Raw genomic sequence first — 17468 nt, forward strand, 5'->3', positions numbered from 1 at the left:
CTTGAATGTCAAAATGTGATGTTTCAAGATTGTGATTATATGCTAACCATATCAACTTCATCACTATACCATTCTCAATGCATTCTGAACCTGGCAAATGGAGGTTGGGGCTGTTTCCTCCCTGAGAGAAGTCACCGTTTGTAAAGCCTTGATCCACTTCTATGCCTGTCTTAGCACCTAGAATGTACTGTGCCTGACTGAGTTCTATGTTCTCTATGTAATGGTCTGAGTTTCATCAACACCCACACAGGGGCCAGATGCCCTGTTAGCCTCAGGGAGAAGGGTCAAAAGAAGTAAAATTGGAGTCTAGAACAAAAGGCTGAAAAAACTGGGTTTTTTATATTTTTTAAAAGAATTAACAAATGATACAATAATTGTTTTCAAATATTCATGTTTCAATATTTTTAATGCTGTTCAGCATCTCCATAAGTGAAACATAAAATAATTAGAGAATTTCAATTAGATATTAGGAAAGACATCCAAAAATATATAATATTTCCTAACAGTGTGTAGACTCAGCCAGGAGACTCCTTCAGAAACAGACAGTACCTCAGCTGACTGACATGCTCAAGTCACATACATTCCCATCTTCAAGTAAAATTATCATCACTATTCTCCCACCAACTTCACCATCAACATGCAGAAATTCACAGGAGTTTAATATCTGGTGAATAATAAAATTTTTATCGAATAAAGTACAGATAGTCAGAGGAAAGTAAATGCTAGAATAATGTAGAGGCCCTAAAATGATTATAATTGCTAGCATTTATCATTCTAGTGATATGCTAAGCTTGCATGCATTTTTCTTATTTTGTCACCATTATTGACTTCACTGTACAGATCATAAAACTGAAACACAGAGAGATTAAGTAATTTTCCCAATGTCACACAGCTTCTCAGTGATGGAACCAGTATTTAATCCTGACAGGCCAATTCCAGAACCCAACTTTTCAACCTATAGGGAAAATTCATGTTAAGGACATAAAATACTGGAAATCAAAGAACAATCATTCAGTAAAGTTATAATATATTAAAAAGACCTAGAGACAAGTTTAATTTTTTAGAAGTGACCTACTTCCTCGATGACTTACTCTACTTAAAGATGAACAGAGATTTTGGTGTGATAATGTGTGAGAAATTATTACTTACAGGAAATGATTACAGTAGAATCTATTTCCAATTCTTCCAACTGCTGATTCAGTTTCTGATAATCATGTTATAAAAGTTTAGAATAGAAGATTAGAAAATTACTGAAATAACTCAGAAATCCTCAGAGACTTGCCTAGTGGTGTTTATTGCAGATCTCATTACTCCACATGAATGAGAGAATGGAGATTGAGCAAGTAGATTGAACAGAACAGAACTTATTTCTGGAAAACCAAGCTAATATTCTTTATCAGTTGTCCTTGTGTCTTGAAATTGCACAGTGCATGTTGACAGTAAGAGTTAGTCAGCTGGTCTGTCCTGGAACACATCTGGCTTTCTCTTCAGTCACATTTTTGTAAAGTAGGAGGGAGAACTGGGTCATGACTTTCACTCATTTCTTGAGACACATGGGATGCCTTTGTTCTTACGCCCTACAAAAAACAACTGAGTTTTGGCACTCCTGTCCTCCTCAATAAATCTAAGCAACCCCATATGATTAGTCTCTTAGTCACTAGACATTTAGAATTTGAATGTGATCAAGAGTAAGAGGTCCTCTTGGGTTCTAAAAGAAAATGGAATAATTTTTTCAGACAACTTTCTATCAAGATTCATCTTTAGAACTTGATTTCAAATAGTTGTGTTATAAGAACATACTGTCAAGCTGGGTGCAGTGGCACGTGCCTGTAGTCCCAGCTACTCAGGAGAGAGTGGTGGAAGGATTCCTTAAAGCCAGGAGTTTGAAGCTGTAGTGCACGATGATCATGCCTGTGAATAGCCACTGAACTCCAGCCTGTCAACATAGCATAGACCCTGTCTCTAAGTCTAAAATGAATAAATAAATAATAAATAAATAAAAATTGTTTAAAAGAATGTGATATTTATTATATTATATTATTAATACATGGGCAAATAGAGATGGTTTCCAAATGCCTCCTCTATCAGGAGAGTTTCTTCAGACAATCAAAAGAATTGGTAACAGCAGTTGTGGCTCTTCTTTGAGGGGCACACTTCATGTGGGCTAGATGATTTTTCCACTCTAGATGCCAATGTGAAAATGAACTAAATGACCTCTGAGAGGACCTAGCCCATAAGGCCACCAATAGCCTTGTGAGTCCATGAATATGAAGCTTTTCCATTAAATTTCAATGTCAACTTTCATAGAACTTTTAAAGTGATAAAAGAAAACTCAATTTTGACGTATATGGTGACTAGCATTGTAGTATGATGTCTTTCCTTCTACCACGTGTTAGAGCATTGTTCTACATGCTAAGTGTTGGCAGAACACGAAAACAAGGCAATGCTTTTTATACAATAACTTCACATTTTCACATTTATATACTGGGACTACTGAGTATATATTGATTATGTAAAATTTAACCTCAGCTTTTTGTTCAGAGATACTTTGAAATACTCAATGACAAAATAAAAACACATTTATGAACTCAGATAATTTATTATCCTGAAATCTTCCTCTTCTCCCTTTCCCCATCTTCCATCTTCCTATCTTATGCCTCTGTGGCATGAGCATTCTTCTCTCCCTCTTAAACCTCCTCACACACTCTCATTTCTCTCTCCCTCTTTCTCTCTTTCTCACACACACGCACACACACATATGCACACACACCTACACACGACCCCCAAGCAGAGTTAATTTCTCTCCCTCTGTCCTTTCTGTCCTTTGCCCACACTTCTATATTGCATATGGCATGTGGCCATCAGTCTTTCCCTCTAGACAGTAAACTACAAGAAGAACCATGATTATGCCTCATCTTTGTATGCCTTAACCAGTGCCTGGCACATTATAGTGTTTAATAAGTGTTTGGCCAATAGATGTGTGATTGAGTAATTCATTAATTACTTAAGTGATAGAATAACCATGGAAAAATCTAATTTGTTTTGAAATGCAACTGTAAAATCTAACTTTTAAAAATCTAATGCTTTCTCAAGATTGAAAACAAGTAACTGAACTGAAAATAGAAATAGCATCTCTTGGAAACATTGCTGTGTACAAGGTTTCAACATATTGTGGAAACTGAATTTTGGTATTATGCTCAAATCTTACAATATGCATATAAGCAAAGAGCCCATAGTAAACATGCTAATAACTTGTGAACCTTGAAGAGAAACAAGCTAAGATCAGTAACCTAACACCCCTCGGGGATTAACTTTTATTTTTCATCTATCATCACAGTCTTACTCATCTGCCTTTCCATATTGGGTCAACAATCTTGTCTTGATATAGAGAAAAAGTGTCAGGTAGGCCTTATACTTGCAACAAAGCATGAGTCATTCTGTGATTATCCACAAACAAATCACCATACCTAGTAATGTGTCCTTTTCCACATAGAGAACAAGCGAAGTCAAGCCAATATATAGGTGAGAAGAAGCTTTGTAAAGGCAGACTAATATGATTACATTAGTTTCATCACTGTACAAGCATAAGATGACACTGATTTAAAGAATTTTGTGAAATTTTTAAAATAAAGCACTTAGTATATTTTAAAAGAGTTTAGCCATCATCTTGCAGAGTAATCCTTTTTTATTGACCTATATAAGTACACTAAGAATGAAATTTGTTTAACAGCCACAAACACACCTATTTAAAAGACATACTGGTACTTTTTAGCAGCCACAGAGAATAAAGTTACCAAAGAGTGGTCATATTTTGCCTTGGATTTCATCCTTCCCACTTTCTCAGAAACTTTTCAGTATAGATTAACCTTTTTCTCTTCTCTACTCAATTTTTCCCTTCCAACTGAGTCCTCCCGTTGGCTTTTAAACATAATTAAGTGGTTTATCCTCCCCTTTTTCTCCATCTACTGCCTTATCTCTCACTTCCCCTTTAAAGTCAAGAGAGTTGTCTATCTCTGTCCACTTCCTTGTCTCTTTCTCCTCATGACTCATCCCTCTCTAACCTTGTTTCTAACTCTATCATCTCTCTATATAGTCATTAAAAACCTGCAAGTCACCCATGAACTGCACATGGTTTAGTCTTCATGTTACTTGTCTCTTAGCAATATTCCATTCTGTAGACCAATTCCTCTTTCTTAAAACATTCTTCTCCTTCAGTTTCCATGACACAACACTCCTCTAACTTCCTTCCTACTCTCTGGAAACCCCTTCTCAGCTCACCTTTCTTTACTCAGTTAGTCACTGGTGGCATAAACCTCTTACTCCAGTAATCACTTCTATGCAAAAATGTCCAGATGTATATATGCAGTCCCAGCCTCTCCTCTGAACTCTAGATTTACATCGCCCACCACCTACTTGACTGCTTCTAACGCACCCCAAAATCAGTTCGTTTATTTTGTTTTATTTTTAAGATAGGGTCTTGCTGTGTTGCCCAGACTGCTCTCAAACTCCTGAGATCAAGCAATCATCCCACCTCAGCCTCCAGAGTAGCTGAGATGACAAGCATGCACCACTGTGCCCTGTGTCAGTTCATTTACATTAAAACTCATGATTGTCTCTTTGCTTCCCCCAAACACTTACTCTTCTTCCAGCATTCCTTAGCTCAGTGAATGCAACATCACTCAATCTATTGCACCAACCAAAGACCCACTCACTGCCTTTTCCACTACCCCCATCCAATCTATCACCCCAATATTGAGGATTTTTACTTTCTCAATTGCTCTCAAATATATCCACTTCTCTCCATACCACTAGTGCAAGCTGCCATCACCTTTTACCTACAATAATGGCCATAGCCTCCTCATTGAACTATTCTGAACCCTTCCGATCTCACACGATGCAACCAGAGTGAACTCTTCAAAGCACAAATCTGTTGCGTCACCCCTTGCATGAAATTTTATATAGCTTCCCATAGCTCTTAAAGACCAAGGGTATGCTTTGTGGTCTCATATGGAATCGTCTCCCCCAGCTTCTCCAGCTTCACCCTGTCCCATATTTCCTCTGCTTTCTTTGCTTTTCCTAGAAGAACCCTCTTTAAGTTTCCCAGACTCACTGTACTTCTTCCTGCCACCATGCTTTTATATGTGCTTTTTCTTATACCAGGAATTCCCTTTCTCTCCTCTTCACCTCGTTAAACTAGATCTTAGCCTTCTGATTACAAATCAAATTAACAGCTTCAGTACTGGAAGCCTTTTATAACCCCCTGATGAATACCAAGGTTCTCAAAGCACCTCAAACTTCTCCTCCATAACATTGGTTACAGCTGCCATGTTGTACTTTTATGTGTGACTTTTAGATTAATGTCTACTTCCTCCAGTAAATAGTAAGTTCTATGAAGGGGGCTCTCTTCTTCCATCTATCCTCAGCCCCTAGCACTCAATAGATGCTCAATAAATATGTACCAATAAATGAATGGCCAAAGTTTGTGTTTCTCAGAAAATTTTCAGTAATAAATTTTTTCTCAGTCAAGTGATGACAAAAAAAAGATTAATGAATCAATAGTGACTCATGTTACAAGAAAAAGATAGATATTCATATAATATCATTTACAGCATCTCTTTTGTGCCAAATATATTCTTAATATAAGCAGTCTCTTCTTAAGTAAGTTTTTCAAAAGTACTATAATAAACAGATCATGTTAATAGAATGTGTGATGTATTCATATGTGTGTATTAAAAATATACATACACATGGATATGTACATCTATATGTATATATACATGTGTGTGTTTATATATAACATACAGCATGTGATGGTATTTACATAACTGCTAAAGCTTCCAATGCAGACATTATAAATGTCCATTCATTGTCAAAAGGTTTGAAGCCAAGTGCTGAACCACAACAGGTGGAACTCGTGTTTAAAAATTCCATGAAAGCAGCGTAGGTAACACCTTAAGATGCTCCAGAATACAAGAATTTACAGGCAGGTGGGACAATGGTTACAACATGCTCGAATGGTACAGCCCAAACAAGGTGGCTCTTCTTATCACAGATGGGGCACAAGCTTGTCAGATCTATTTTTTCCAACCCAGGCAAACTCTACAGTGTCCAGGCAGTATGGGAAAGTCCTCAACATTTAAAACTAAAGCCCTATGGCCAGATGCCATCAATAATATCTTTTCACGAGATCTTATTAATAAGACTAAGTAGGAACAACATAGGATATGTGTGAAACCCTTTCTTATTAAAAGTTAATCCTACAAGTCAACAATTATTGGCCAGGCCCAGTGGCTCACACCTGCAATCCCAGCATTTTGGGAGGCCCAGGTGGGTGGATCACTTGAGCCCAAGAGTTGGAGATCAACCTGCGCAACATGGCGTTACCCCATCTCTACAAAAAGTACAAAAATTAGCCTGTGGTGGCACATGCCTGTAGTCCTAGCTACTTGGAAGGCTGATATGAGAGGATCATCTGAGCCTGGGAGGCAGACGTTGCAGTAAGCTAAGATTGCACCACTGCACTCCAACCTGGGTAACAGAGTGAAACCCTGTCTCAGAAAATAAAAAATAACTTCTTCATTGCCACCCTCCCAATCTTTTCCTATTGGTCTTTATCAGTCATTGCTCAGCAAGCCTGGGCCAGTCTTCTTTGATGAGCTTCTCATAAAGGCACGTACTGCTCAGAACTACTGAACAGGTTACTTTCTTGGAAAGTGTCCTTATAATTTTTGTTACACCATTAACACAATAAATAAGCAAAATTCTACAAACACTAATTCTGAACATTTTTTCTGTAACCCTATTGACTGAAACCAAGAACATGAATCTAAGCTTATATTGCCATTCTTGTCTTTAATTTTATCAAAAGGTCATAGTTTTCTCTCTGCCATTGGTTTTGCCATTTTACTCTTTCATATAACCTATGTCATATAACCTATCATTGTCATCTACCATGAAGTTACTAATTATATCCTGTAAGTTTTTAAGCAACATAAGAATCACCTGTGGCCCTTGTTTAAAATGTAGGGTTTCTCACTCTATCCCAGAACTTTGATTCAGTAGGTTTGGAGTGGTGCCTGGAAATGTGCATTCTAACAAGCCAGCAGATCATTCTGATATAGGTGGTCTTACAACAAAGTTCAGAAAATATAGCTCTAAACGCTTATAACACAGTAGTTCTGAAGCTTTTTTTGCATCAGTACATCAGTAATTGGTCAGAGAAGCCTAGAAAGTGTACTCTGTTTTGATGGGTGTGAAATTACTGAGAAAGGAAGCCATTCAGTCACATGTGGCAGTGCCCTCAAAGGCTGCTGTCGAACTTAGATTGTCTGTCCAATTTTGGTCCCCACAGTATTGTTTAGGATGTTACAAAATCAGTGAGGATTATGCCTCCTGGTTTATCCACTACCAATAGAGAAATATAGCACTCTAAAATACTGCCTGGAGATTCATAAGAAACATGCCATTTGTTATAATCTTTAGCAATTTCAAAAACCACAGACACTCAGTCTACTAAATGTGGCTCCTACAGCCCCTTCATTTAATGCTTCTAGCCCTCTTTATGCATATCCTCTGGAATTATAGTCGGCTTTATTAGAACTGGCACCCACAGCAAAGAAAAAAAATCAGTAAAACCATGGAAGAAGGCTGAAGTAAATTTGAAACTTTAAATATATAAGAATAAATTCCCTGTAGACTATAAAACAGTCATAATTCCCAGAAGCAGTGTTTTTAAGGGGGTGGGAAATGACATACTATAGTTTTTCTCACTTCTTACTTAAAAACTAAGAATTGGAGGGGTGTGTGTGTGTGTGTGTGTGTGTGTGTGTGTGTGTAATTTTTTTTTTTTGAAACAGAGTCTCTCTCTGTTGCCCAGGCTGGAGTACAGTGGCGCGATCTTGGCTTACTGCAACCTCTGCCTCCTGGGTTCAAAGCAATGCTGCCTCAGCTTCCTGAGTGGCTGGGACTACAGGCGCACACCACCACACCTGGCTAATTTTTTAAATTTTAGTACAGACAGATTTCCTCATGTTGCCCAGGCTGTTCTCAAACTCCTGAGCTCAGGCTATCCACCTGCCTCAGCCTCTCAAATTGCTGGGATTACAGGCTTGAGCCACTGCGCCCAGCCTGGGGTTTACATTTTTTTCTTCCAGAATATGTTTTCTTTTGAAGGCATTTATCTTTAACAATCAGAAAAGAATATCTAGACATTCACATATCACAAATTAAACTCGTCACATGCTCAAATATGAGTTATTCATGCACAATACAATACTTTCAAGACAAAACTGACATAAGCCAAAAAGCACACAGTATGAGGACTTCCTGAGTCTGGATGAAAGTCAGTGTGCCATGTGAACAGTAGTTATGTGGAGGTTACTGTCTATTGTCATCCCTTCTAGCCTGTCACAAGAGCAAGCAGAAACAACCAGAAAGTCTGGGAAGAGAAGAAAGTAACCACAGATAACATAGGAAATTCTCCCAAGGCAGCTCAATCTATTATTGGGTTGGCTTGCAAATAGCAGTTTCAATGAATACATTGATGAATTACTCAAAAACAGAAGAGGGCCAGGTGAAGTGGCTCATGCCTATAATCTCAACACTTTGGGAGGCAGAAGTGGGAGGCTCACTTGAGGTCAAAAGTGGGCAGCATTGTAAGACCCCATCTCTACAAAAAAAAAAAATTAAAAATTATCAAGATGTGATCACCTGCATTGAGAAGAACTGCAGGTGCACACCTGAGGCAGGAAAATTGCTTGAGCCCAGGAGTTCAAGGTTACAGTAAGCTATAATAAAGCCACTGTATTCCAGCCTGAGCAACAAAGGAGATCCTGTCTGTAAAACACACGTACACATGCACAGAGGGAGAGAGAGAGAGAGAACACCTTTCTTTTTGGGACACTTTGAATTGCCTTTCATACCTCCATTTTTATTAAAGGTCCAAGTTCAAAGATTGCAGGATTTCCTCTTGCTCTGAATTCTCTTACTATTCCTGACACTTTTATATAAGCCACTAGGACACAGTATTTCTAAAACCACCTGTTCATCACAATAAAAGGATGATGATGATTGTTTTACACTGATCCATGATGTCAATCGTGATGATAGTAGCTATCATTTATTGATTCATTATTGTGAACAGGTCCCAGCTAAGCAAGGCCACTGTCAACCTTGTGGCACTTTTATGTGCCTTCATTTATGGTGTATTTAGTCCTCTCGGGGATGTATGGCTTGACTAACAAAACCCCCACAGCCATTTGTGTTGTGTTAATTATAACTCTAGGGAGTAGGAAAGGGAAGCTCAGTGAGGTTAAATAGCTTGTCCAGAACCAGTCAGCCAGTAAGTGGCAGATTCTGGACTTCAACTGAGGTCTACCTCCAAAGACAGTGCCCTTACCCAATAAACCACAGGCCTGTACCAGAGAAAGTCTTTGGTACAGCCTCATATGGTCTATTATAATAAAGAGTAACCACGGCATTCAGCACACTGGTTAAATAAATTATAATTGGTTAAAGACATTCATAATTGCAACAAATCTTAAAACAAGATGGAGAGTGAATTATTGAACTCTTGTGCACTTGAAATAAATAAGGTGTATGACTACACAGGCTTTTTGTCATTATGTTACATTACAAAGCATTACATTCCACTCTGCATAGTACCCAAGGTTCTTTAAGATTGGTCTCTCTAAATCTCACACCTCATCTCTTGCCTCTTCTCGCACTCCCTGCTCCCTCCCAGAATGAGTTACAGTTCTCAGAATGCATTTTATGCCTCCCTCCCTTAGCCCTGGTCCTTCACTATAAACTTTTTTTTCTTTTTCGTTTCTTTTTTTGGCTCAGTAACATTGCTCCCTTCACCTTCATAGCTGCAACTTGTCCCTGAGAATTCAGCCTAGAGAGCATCTACTCTAGAAGCTTTTCTGCTTTCTATGCCCCAGTTTAGAATAAGTGCCTCTCAGTGTGTTCCAGTTAGACCCTGTGCACAGATCTAGCCTGGTACTTACCCTACCCTGTACTCATTTGCTTACTGCATTGCTCTGCATCTCAGTGATTGAGACTGTCATATTTGCGATTATATCTCCTTTGCCTGGGATGTGCCTAGTTCATGGTAAGCATTCAATAAAGGCATTTTGAATAGAAGAATGGGAGAATCAATAAATGGCAAAGGGTATTCACAAAAAGTGGAACTCAGCCTTCCATGACAAAAATAACATGAATGCTAAATGCCCTTATTATCTGAGAAGAAACCACTGGAGGCATCTCATTTGCTACAATTCCACCACCAGAAGATAAAAGGATTTTTCTCCATTATTTGGACCAATGGTTTTCCCCCTTTAACTCCTTTCTACTCTTCCACCACAATAAGACAACCACCACCATGTCTGTAGCACAAAATACCTGCAAATTGGCAAGTTGTAAGCATAAATACTTTGGTCTAGTCAAAATAAAAGCAGATCTATCAAGAGGAAAGGTCATAGCAAGTTTTTTGGAATGCCTGAGGCATTTTGCTTGTTGACTTTCTAAACGGTCAAAGAATGATAATATCTGCTTATTATGAGAGTGTTTTGAGAAAGCTAGCAAAAATTTTAGCAGAAAAATACCCAGGGGCTGGGCATGGGGCTCATGCCTGCAATCCTAGAACTTTTAGAAGCTGAGCTCAGGAGTTTGAAGACCATGAGCGACATGGCAAAACCCCATTTCTACAAAAATAAAAATTAAAAAAAAATCAGCCAGTTGTGGTGACACGTGCCTGTGGCTCCAGCTACCAGGGAGGCTGAGGTGGGAGAATCACTTGAGCCCAGGAGGTGGAGGCTGCAGTGAGCCATGTTTATGCCCCTGCACTCCAGCCTGGGTGACAGAGTGAGGCCCTGAAAAAAAAAAGAAAGAAAGAAAGAAAGAAAAAGAGGAAAGAAGGAAGGAAGGAAGAAAGGAAGGAAGGAAGGAAGGAAGGAAGGAAGGAAAGAAGGAAGGAAGGAAGGAAGGAGGAAGGAAGGAAGGAAGGAAGGAAGGAAGGAAGGAAGGAGGGAGGGAGGGAGGGAGGGAGGGAGGGAGGGAGGGAAGGAGGGAAAAACACCCAGGAAAGCTTTACTAGAGAGTCCTTCTCTACCATGACAATGCTCCTGCTAGTTCTTCTCATCAAACAAGGGCGATTTTGTGAGTTTCCATGGGAAATCATTAGGCATCCACCTGACAGTCCTGACTTGGCTTTTTCTGACCTTTTATTTCCTAATCTTAAAAAAATCTTCAAAGGGCACTTATTTTGCTTCCATTAATAATGTTAAAAAGACTGCATGAATATGGTTAAATTCCCAGGACTCTCAGCCCTTTCATGATGGACTAAATGGCTGATAGCACCACTTACCAAAGTGTCTTGAACTTGATGGAGTTTATTTTGAGAAATACAGTTTCCACTTTTTTTTTTCTTTTAATACCATTTTTTCATGAACTTTTGAAGTTCTCTCATTTATCTGAACTTGGCCGACCTTGATATATAATCTGTGCTTGTCACCTCTGTTCTCCATCTCTCCTGCCCAGCTCCATGTCCACAGGCTGCCATGCAGTGACTGTGTCAACAGCTTCCTTTACCTCTGGCTTTCAGGTACCTTCCACCACTGGGGACACCAGTAGGAGGTCAGAGGGAGGGAGGAGGGTGAGATTGAGTTGTTGATTTGCTGGCTCCCACACCTGCTTGGACACTGAAGGTTGACAGTGTCCTCTATTTCAGCCCACAGCTCCTATCAAGCAGTGCTCTCCATACAGTCTCCCACTGGGTCCTAACTGTTCTCTGCCTTTTCCTCTTTAGGCAGAGGGGTACTAGGCCTGTATGGTTACTGCCCCCAGAGTACTATGGTGCTTTTTCTACACCTTGCCCACACCTGAGTAAATAATCCCTCTATTAACTCTCCTCAATTGCTCAGCTCGAGATGTCATCTGTTTCCTGTCAAGACCCTGCATAACACATCACTTATTGCATCTGGGGCCCATGAGGCTTCATGCCTGGATGGCTGGACCCTCACATTCTCTAGGCCCCTCCTTAGTCCTTTCTAATGGGACTTCAGAAAAACTTTCCTGTGAAGTCCAATACGACGTCCCTCTGACTGATACCCAATTTTTTTCCTGGATCTTACACCTAGAAAACCTTGAACTGACTTCTACCATCAGCCCACAGCCCATGACTATTCCAGAGCAACTGCTTTACATATTTGCTTCTGAGTTTGTTGATTCTTCTGGCTTCTTCAGATTCTTTTGTGTGTTTCACTCAAACACCTACCTTGCTACCACGATCCTTTTCTGCACTCTGTCAGGAAAATTCTCTCTTCTTCATCAGGGCCCAGCTCTCATGTCACCTTGTCCCAACTAGAAGTGGAATTTCCACTCTTCCAATGCTATAACACATGGCTTATACTTCTCGGCGGCACTTGACAAACTCTACACTAAGCAGTAGAATTTATAAAATGCTTTACCTTCCCTAGATGATAAATTAAAGCTCCCTGTGAGGGGGATTTTGCAACCCCTCAGATCCAAACATAGTGTCTTACAATTTAACTGTGCTCAAAAATACATATGGGATGGATGGATGATTGATAAATGAACAGATGAATATTCTTTATTTTTTATTCTTCCACTGTGGGTCTTCTCACCTCTAGGAGACCTATTATTATTACACTTATTCATCAACTTCATGTTAAATAAGATCAACACCTTCACAATTCATTTTTTAATCAACAAATATTTTTAACTTGGTGCAGAAAATAGATACAATTAACATATAAACATTTGTATTAGCATTCGGAAAAACTTTTAAGTTAATAAACACCGTAACAGTTTGGGTTCCAGTTGCACTAGGAAATTCAATTTAATAACCCATAGCTTTTACAGTCAGTTGATATTTAAAGAAACAAACAGATCCATGTTAATAGAGAATGTCCTAGCCAAATTGTTGTGCTTTGTTTTTTGGGGTTTTTGGGTTTTTTTGTTTGTTTGTTTTGTTTTTTTCAAAAGATGGCATTTCATTCTGTCACCCAAGCTGGGGTGCAGTGATATGATCAAAGTTCACTGCACCCTTTGGCCTCTGAGGCTCCAGCAATCCTCCCACCTCAGCACCGCTCCACCTTGCTGAGTACCTGGGACTACAGGTGCATGCCACCGTGCCCAATTAATTATTTTATTGTATTTTTTTTGTAGAGACAGGGTCTCACTATGTTGCTCAGACTGGTCTCAAACTCCTTGCCTCAGATGATCCCTCTGTCTTGGCCTCCCATAGCACTGGGATTACAGGCATGACCCACCACGCCTGGCCAAATTGTGGTGCTTTGAATGAAATAATGTGTTAATTGGAAAGTGAGAAAATGTTTGAATATCCTCTATGTTCTACATACAAACAAGATTATTTTAGATGATACATGACCATACCCTCATAGTATCATTCCACATATTACTTTTCAAATGGAATATGATAATCTTGGAAAAAAAATTAGTTTCTTGTTTTAGCTGTGAAGAGGCTGTGATATCGTATATAAATCCCTTGCTTAAAAGGACGTACTATGGACAATAGACCTTTAAAATTACACATCTCCAGCCATGCGTATGTTAGACATAATAGTAAAAAGAAAAAAAAAAGAAAGAAAAGAAAAGAAAAACGGTTTTTAGGATATGGTATAGCAGTTAGAAAAATTTTGTTTTGTTTTGTTTTTTGAAATTATTTTTAAGTTAATCTCATAGCTCAAAATAGCTTGGCTTTTATTGACTTCTCTGAAACTGATTCTAATGCCTAAATTTGGGGCCTAACATTCAGCTTTTAAGTTCTGCTAACATTTCCTTCCTAAAACCCTTTCCATTGACTTTTTTTCCCTAGGGCTAATTTTCACTGGGCTATAATGAAAAGTATTTGCTTCCCAGTTTGTCTCTGAAGGCCTTCATCCTTTGTTGTTAGAAAGCCTATCATTTTGTCTTGACTCTCTCATCATAGCCATTATATCCCATTCACCCCATGTCTTTAAGGACTCCAACAATTTTGCCAAGTGTGCCTTGTAAACTTTTCTCACACGTAACTCTTCAAGTCAACATCTGGATCTGCCTTGAGAAAGTAGCTAATCCTCTATGTCAGATCCAAAAGGATCCATGTACTTAAATATCACCTAAGTCAATCATTATTTCAAATTATCTCAGATATCATAACTATTTCAAATGTTTCTCTGAGTAAATATGAAAGACTGGGACACAAAAAATGTATCTTTATTAAATCACATTACATTAAATCATCTTGCCATTAGAACCATGGTACCAGCTTGGGAAACATGATGAAACCCTGACTGTACAAAAACTACAAAAAATTAGCCAGGTGTGATGGTACACACCTGTGGTCCCAGTTACTCGGGAGGCTGAGGTGGGGGAATCATTTGAGCCAGGGAGGCAGAGGTTGCAGTGAGCCAAAACATGACCACTGCACTCTTGCCTGGGTGACAAAGTAAGACCCTGTCCTGGGGGAAAGAAAAAGAAAAAAAAAAACATGGCAAGAAAGCAGTGATCACAAACTGTAATGTTTTTCCTAGAAGTGCGGCTAGAGTGAGGGAGTAGTGCCTTATGCTTTTCTATTTACCTAGCGTCCTCACATAAATTTTTTTCTTTTGATTTTTGACCTCCCAGTATTCCTGTTAAGGAGGGGGTCATGATTATTTTCGCTTGCTGATTAGAAAACTATAGTTTAGAGGATTCAAATCTAAATCTTCTAAGTTAATATTCAAAATCTTCAAACGTAACAATTTGATTACCATTTTTTCTCACTTGAAAATATGAAAAATGGGTGTTTTTAATTTTTTTAAATTAATTTCAGCTTGGATATTTTGTTGTTGTTGTTTGTTTTTACTTATTTTTCCCCTTTTTTCTCCACTTGGCTCACCTCTTGAAGCCTTTTTTCCCTCCTCCCAGATAGGCTGCTGCACGCTTTATGACAACATTGCACTGTTAATATTTACTGAGCCTCTAGGCTAGGCAGACCCTGTGTTAAAGCTGTTCCTGCTCTCAAGGAACATATAACCCCTTGGGGAGACACAGTGGCCTAAATGCTTTAACTGAAGTCTCTGTAGATGTGGTTGCACAAAGGAAACCACCATGTTTATGGAAAATTTAAATTTGCAAAGAGCGTTACTAGCTTTAAGAATGCTCCACATCAGACAATTCCTATCAAAGCAAAGCAGAACTCTGAAATTACATTCTTGATATTAATTGTAGGTTCCTGCTTTCCATTGCCTCTGCTATGCTCAGTAGTAGCCTCCACTGGAGCTTCTCAGAAGATTGGAGGTCTCATCACTGAGGTCTCATATCAAACCTTGAACATCCAAGCTCTTTCCTGATCACTCAAATGCATGCACACTAAATTCCCAAGCCACTTACTCCCTATTCTATTTTCATCATAGCCCTTATCACTATCTTACAATATATTTCATTATTTGATATGTATTTTCAGTGTTTTTCTTTTTGTTGTTGTTGTTGAGATGGAGTCTCACTCTGCTGCCCAGGCTGGAGGGCAGTGGTGTGATCTCAGCTCACTGCAGCCTCTGCCTCTCGGGATCAAGAAATTCTCCTGCCTCAGTCTCCCAAATAGCTGAGATTACACTGGCTATTTTTAGTATTTTTAGTAGAGGGGAGGTTTTACCAAGTTGGCCAGGCTGGTCTCAAACTCCTGATCTCAGGTGATCCACCCACCTTGGTCTCCCAAAGTTCTGGGATTACAGGCATGAGCCAAGGTGCCTGGCCAGTTTTTAGCCCTAATTTGGAGTTGACACTGGCACAGCCAATTGCATAGTCATCTGAAAATAAATAAATAAATAAACAAACTAGCCTTAGTAGTACTGTGTTTATGAAAACTCTACATTTTAGCCAGGCACAGTGGCTCACACCTGTAATCCTAGCACTTTGGGAGGCCGGGTCAGACAGATAACCTGAGGCTGGGACCTTGGCACCAGCCTGGCCAACATGGCAAAACCCTATCTCTACTAAAAATACAAAAATTAGCTAAGTGTAGTAGTGATCACCTGTAGTCCCAGCTACTCGGGAGACGGAGGCAGGAGAATCACTTGAATCTAAGAGTTGGAGGTTGCAGTGAGTGGAGATTGTGCAACTGCACCTCAGCCTGGGTGACAGAGTAGACTATGTACCCCTCCCCCCCAAAAAACTGTACGTTTTATTATTTATATACTGAAAATGCTCTGTGAAGGTGGACAATCCTGTGAGGCAATTATTAGACCTATATCGGAAAAAAGAAATGGTAGCGTACAAAGGGCAGGTTGTGTTCATATGGTCAAACAGGCACTATCCAGAATTTTTTCAAAGCAATGAAAAAAATCTTATTGCTTTCAAGGTGCCATGAAAATTGAAGATAAATCTATATAAATAAATATTGTCCTACTACAGATCGAGCTTTCCATTGCCCCTTCCCACTAAAATCAGATGTTTTTATCTGAATTTGAAGAGTGAATCTTATGTTGTTGGTAAAAAAAAAATTAAACTCTTCAGTTCAGCATCTAAACTCTGACATTACAATGGATCTTCTGTGATCATTTGTAATCATGCACATTCTGCTTCAATGTAAAATTAATCCATTCAGTCAACAAATATTTATAGACTTCCTACTATTTGCCAAGCATCATGTTAGATGCTTGGTAGTTCAACATTGAACAAAGCACAGACTCGTCCCTTGTGGAGCTTCCAACTGAATGAGACAGAAAGATATTAATCAGATAAACACTATTATCTATCTACAAATAATAACCCCTGATATATAAAAAACATGCCTGTGTCATGAGAACATATGGGGAAAACCACACTCATCTGGATTTGGAGAGGCCTTCCCAAAGGAAGCAACATTTAAGTTGAAATGTGAAATGATCAGTTGTTGACTAGGTGAAGATGAGAGTACAGAGAGGGAAGAGAGAATACATGTGTTCCAGAGAGTGAGAATATTATGTACAAGTGTTGGGTAAGTTTGCCTTTGCTGCTTAGTGTTGTGGCTTTAAGAAACATGTCTTTTGGAGTGCTGCATTGACTTTTGCTGCCAAATAGCTAAATATACTTGGGTTTATGATTATTTTTAAAGCTATATTTCCAGCAGTTCATGTGTCATAAAGGACGGAAATTTGTTTTTTATTACCTAGTTACTGGCAAAATCAAAATGAAGCTTATGGCATACTAGGTACTTTGTGCCAAAATTTCAAACTGTTCCAAATTAATTTGGTCATTCCAACATCAGAAATGGAACACCACGAAACAGAGAAGCCAAGCACAGATAGCTAGATATCCCAATAAACTTTAAATACTGCTAACCAGATGCTCTTTGTGTGAGCCAATTCCTTTTGAAAATGTCAATGAGGGCTTTCAACACTTTTCCATTGTCACATCTGAATTGTGCATTCTTTTAGGGACAAAGGAGGAAAGGTTAACCAAATTCATAATTTACTAGCCTACTT

General features: G+C 38.9%; 1 protein-coding gene across 5 annotated transcripts in view; it reads left to right on the forward strand.

Annotated features, from left to right (window-relative positions):
- Positions 1-17468, forward strand: part of VEPH1 (ventricular zone expressed PH domain containing 1) — a 227372-nt gene that overhangs the window by 196861 nt on the left and 13043 nt on the right. The gene's annotated exons all lie outside the window — the stretch shown is intronic.

The sequence above is a fragment of the Sapajus apella genome, unplaced genomic scaffold, assembly GCF_009761245.1.
Source record: "Sapajus apella isolate SASKATOON/1434 unplaced genomic scaffold, GSC_monkey_1.0 scaffold4, whole genome shotgun sequence".
Lineage (NCBI taxonomy): Eukaryota > Metazoa > Chordata > Mammalia > Primates > Cebidae > Sapajus > Sapajus apella.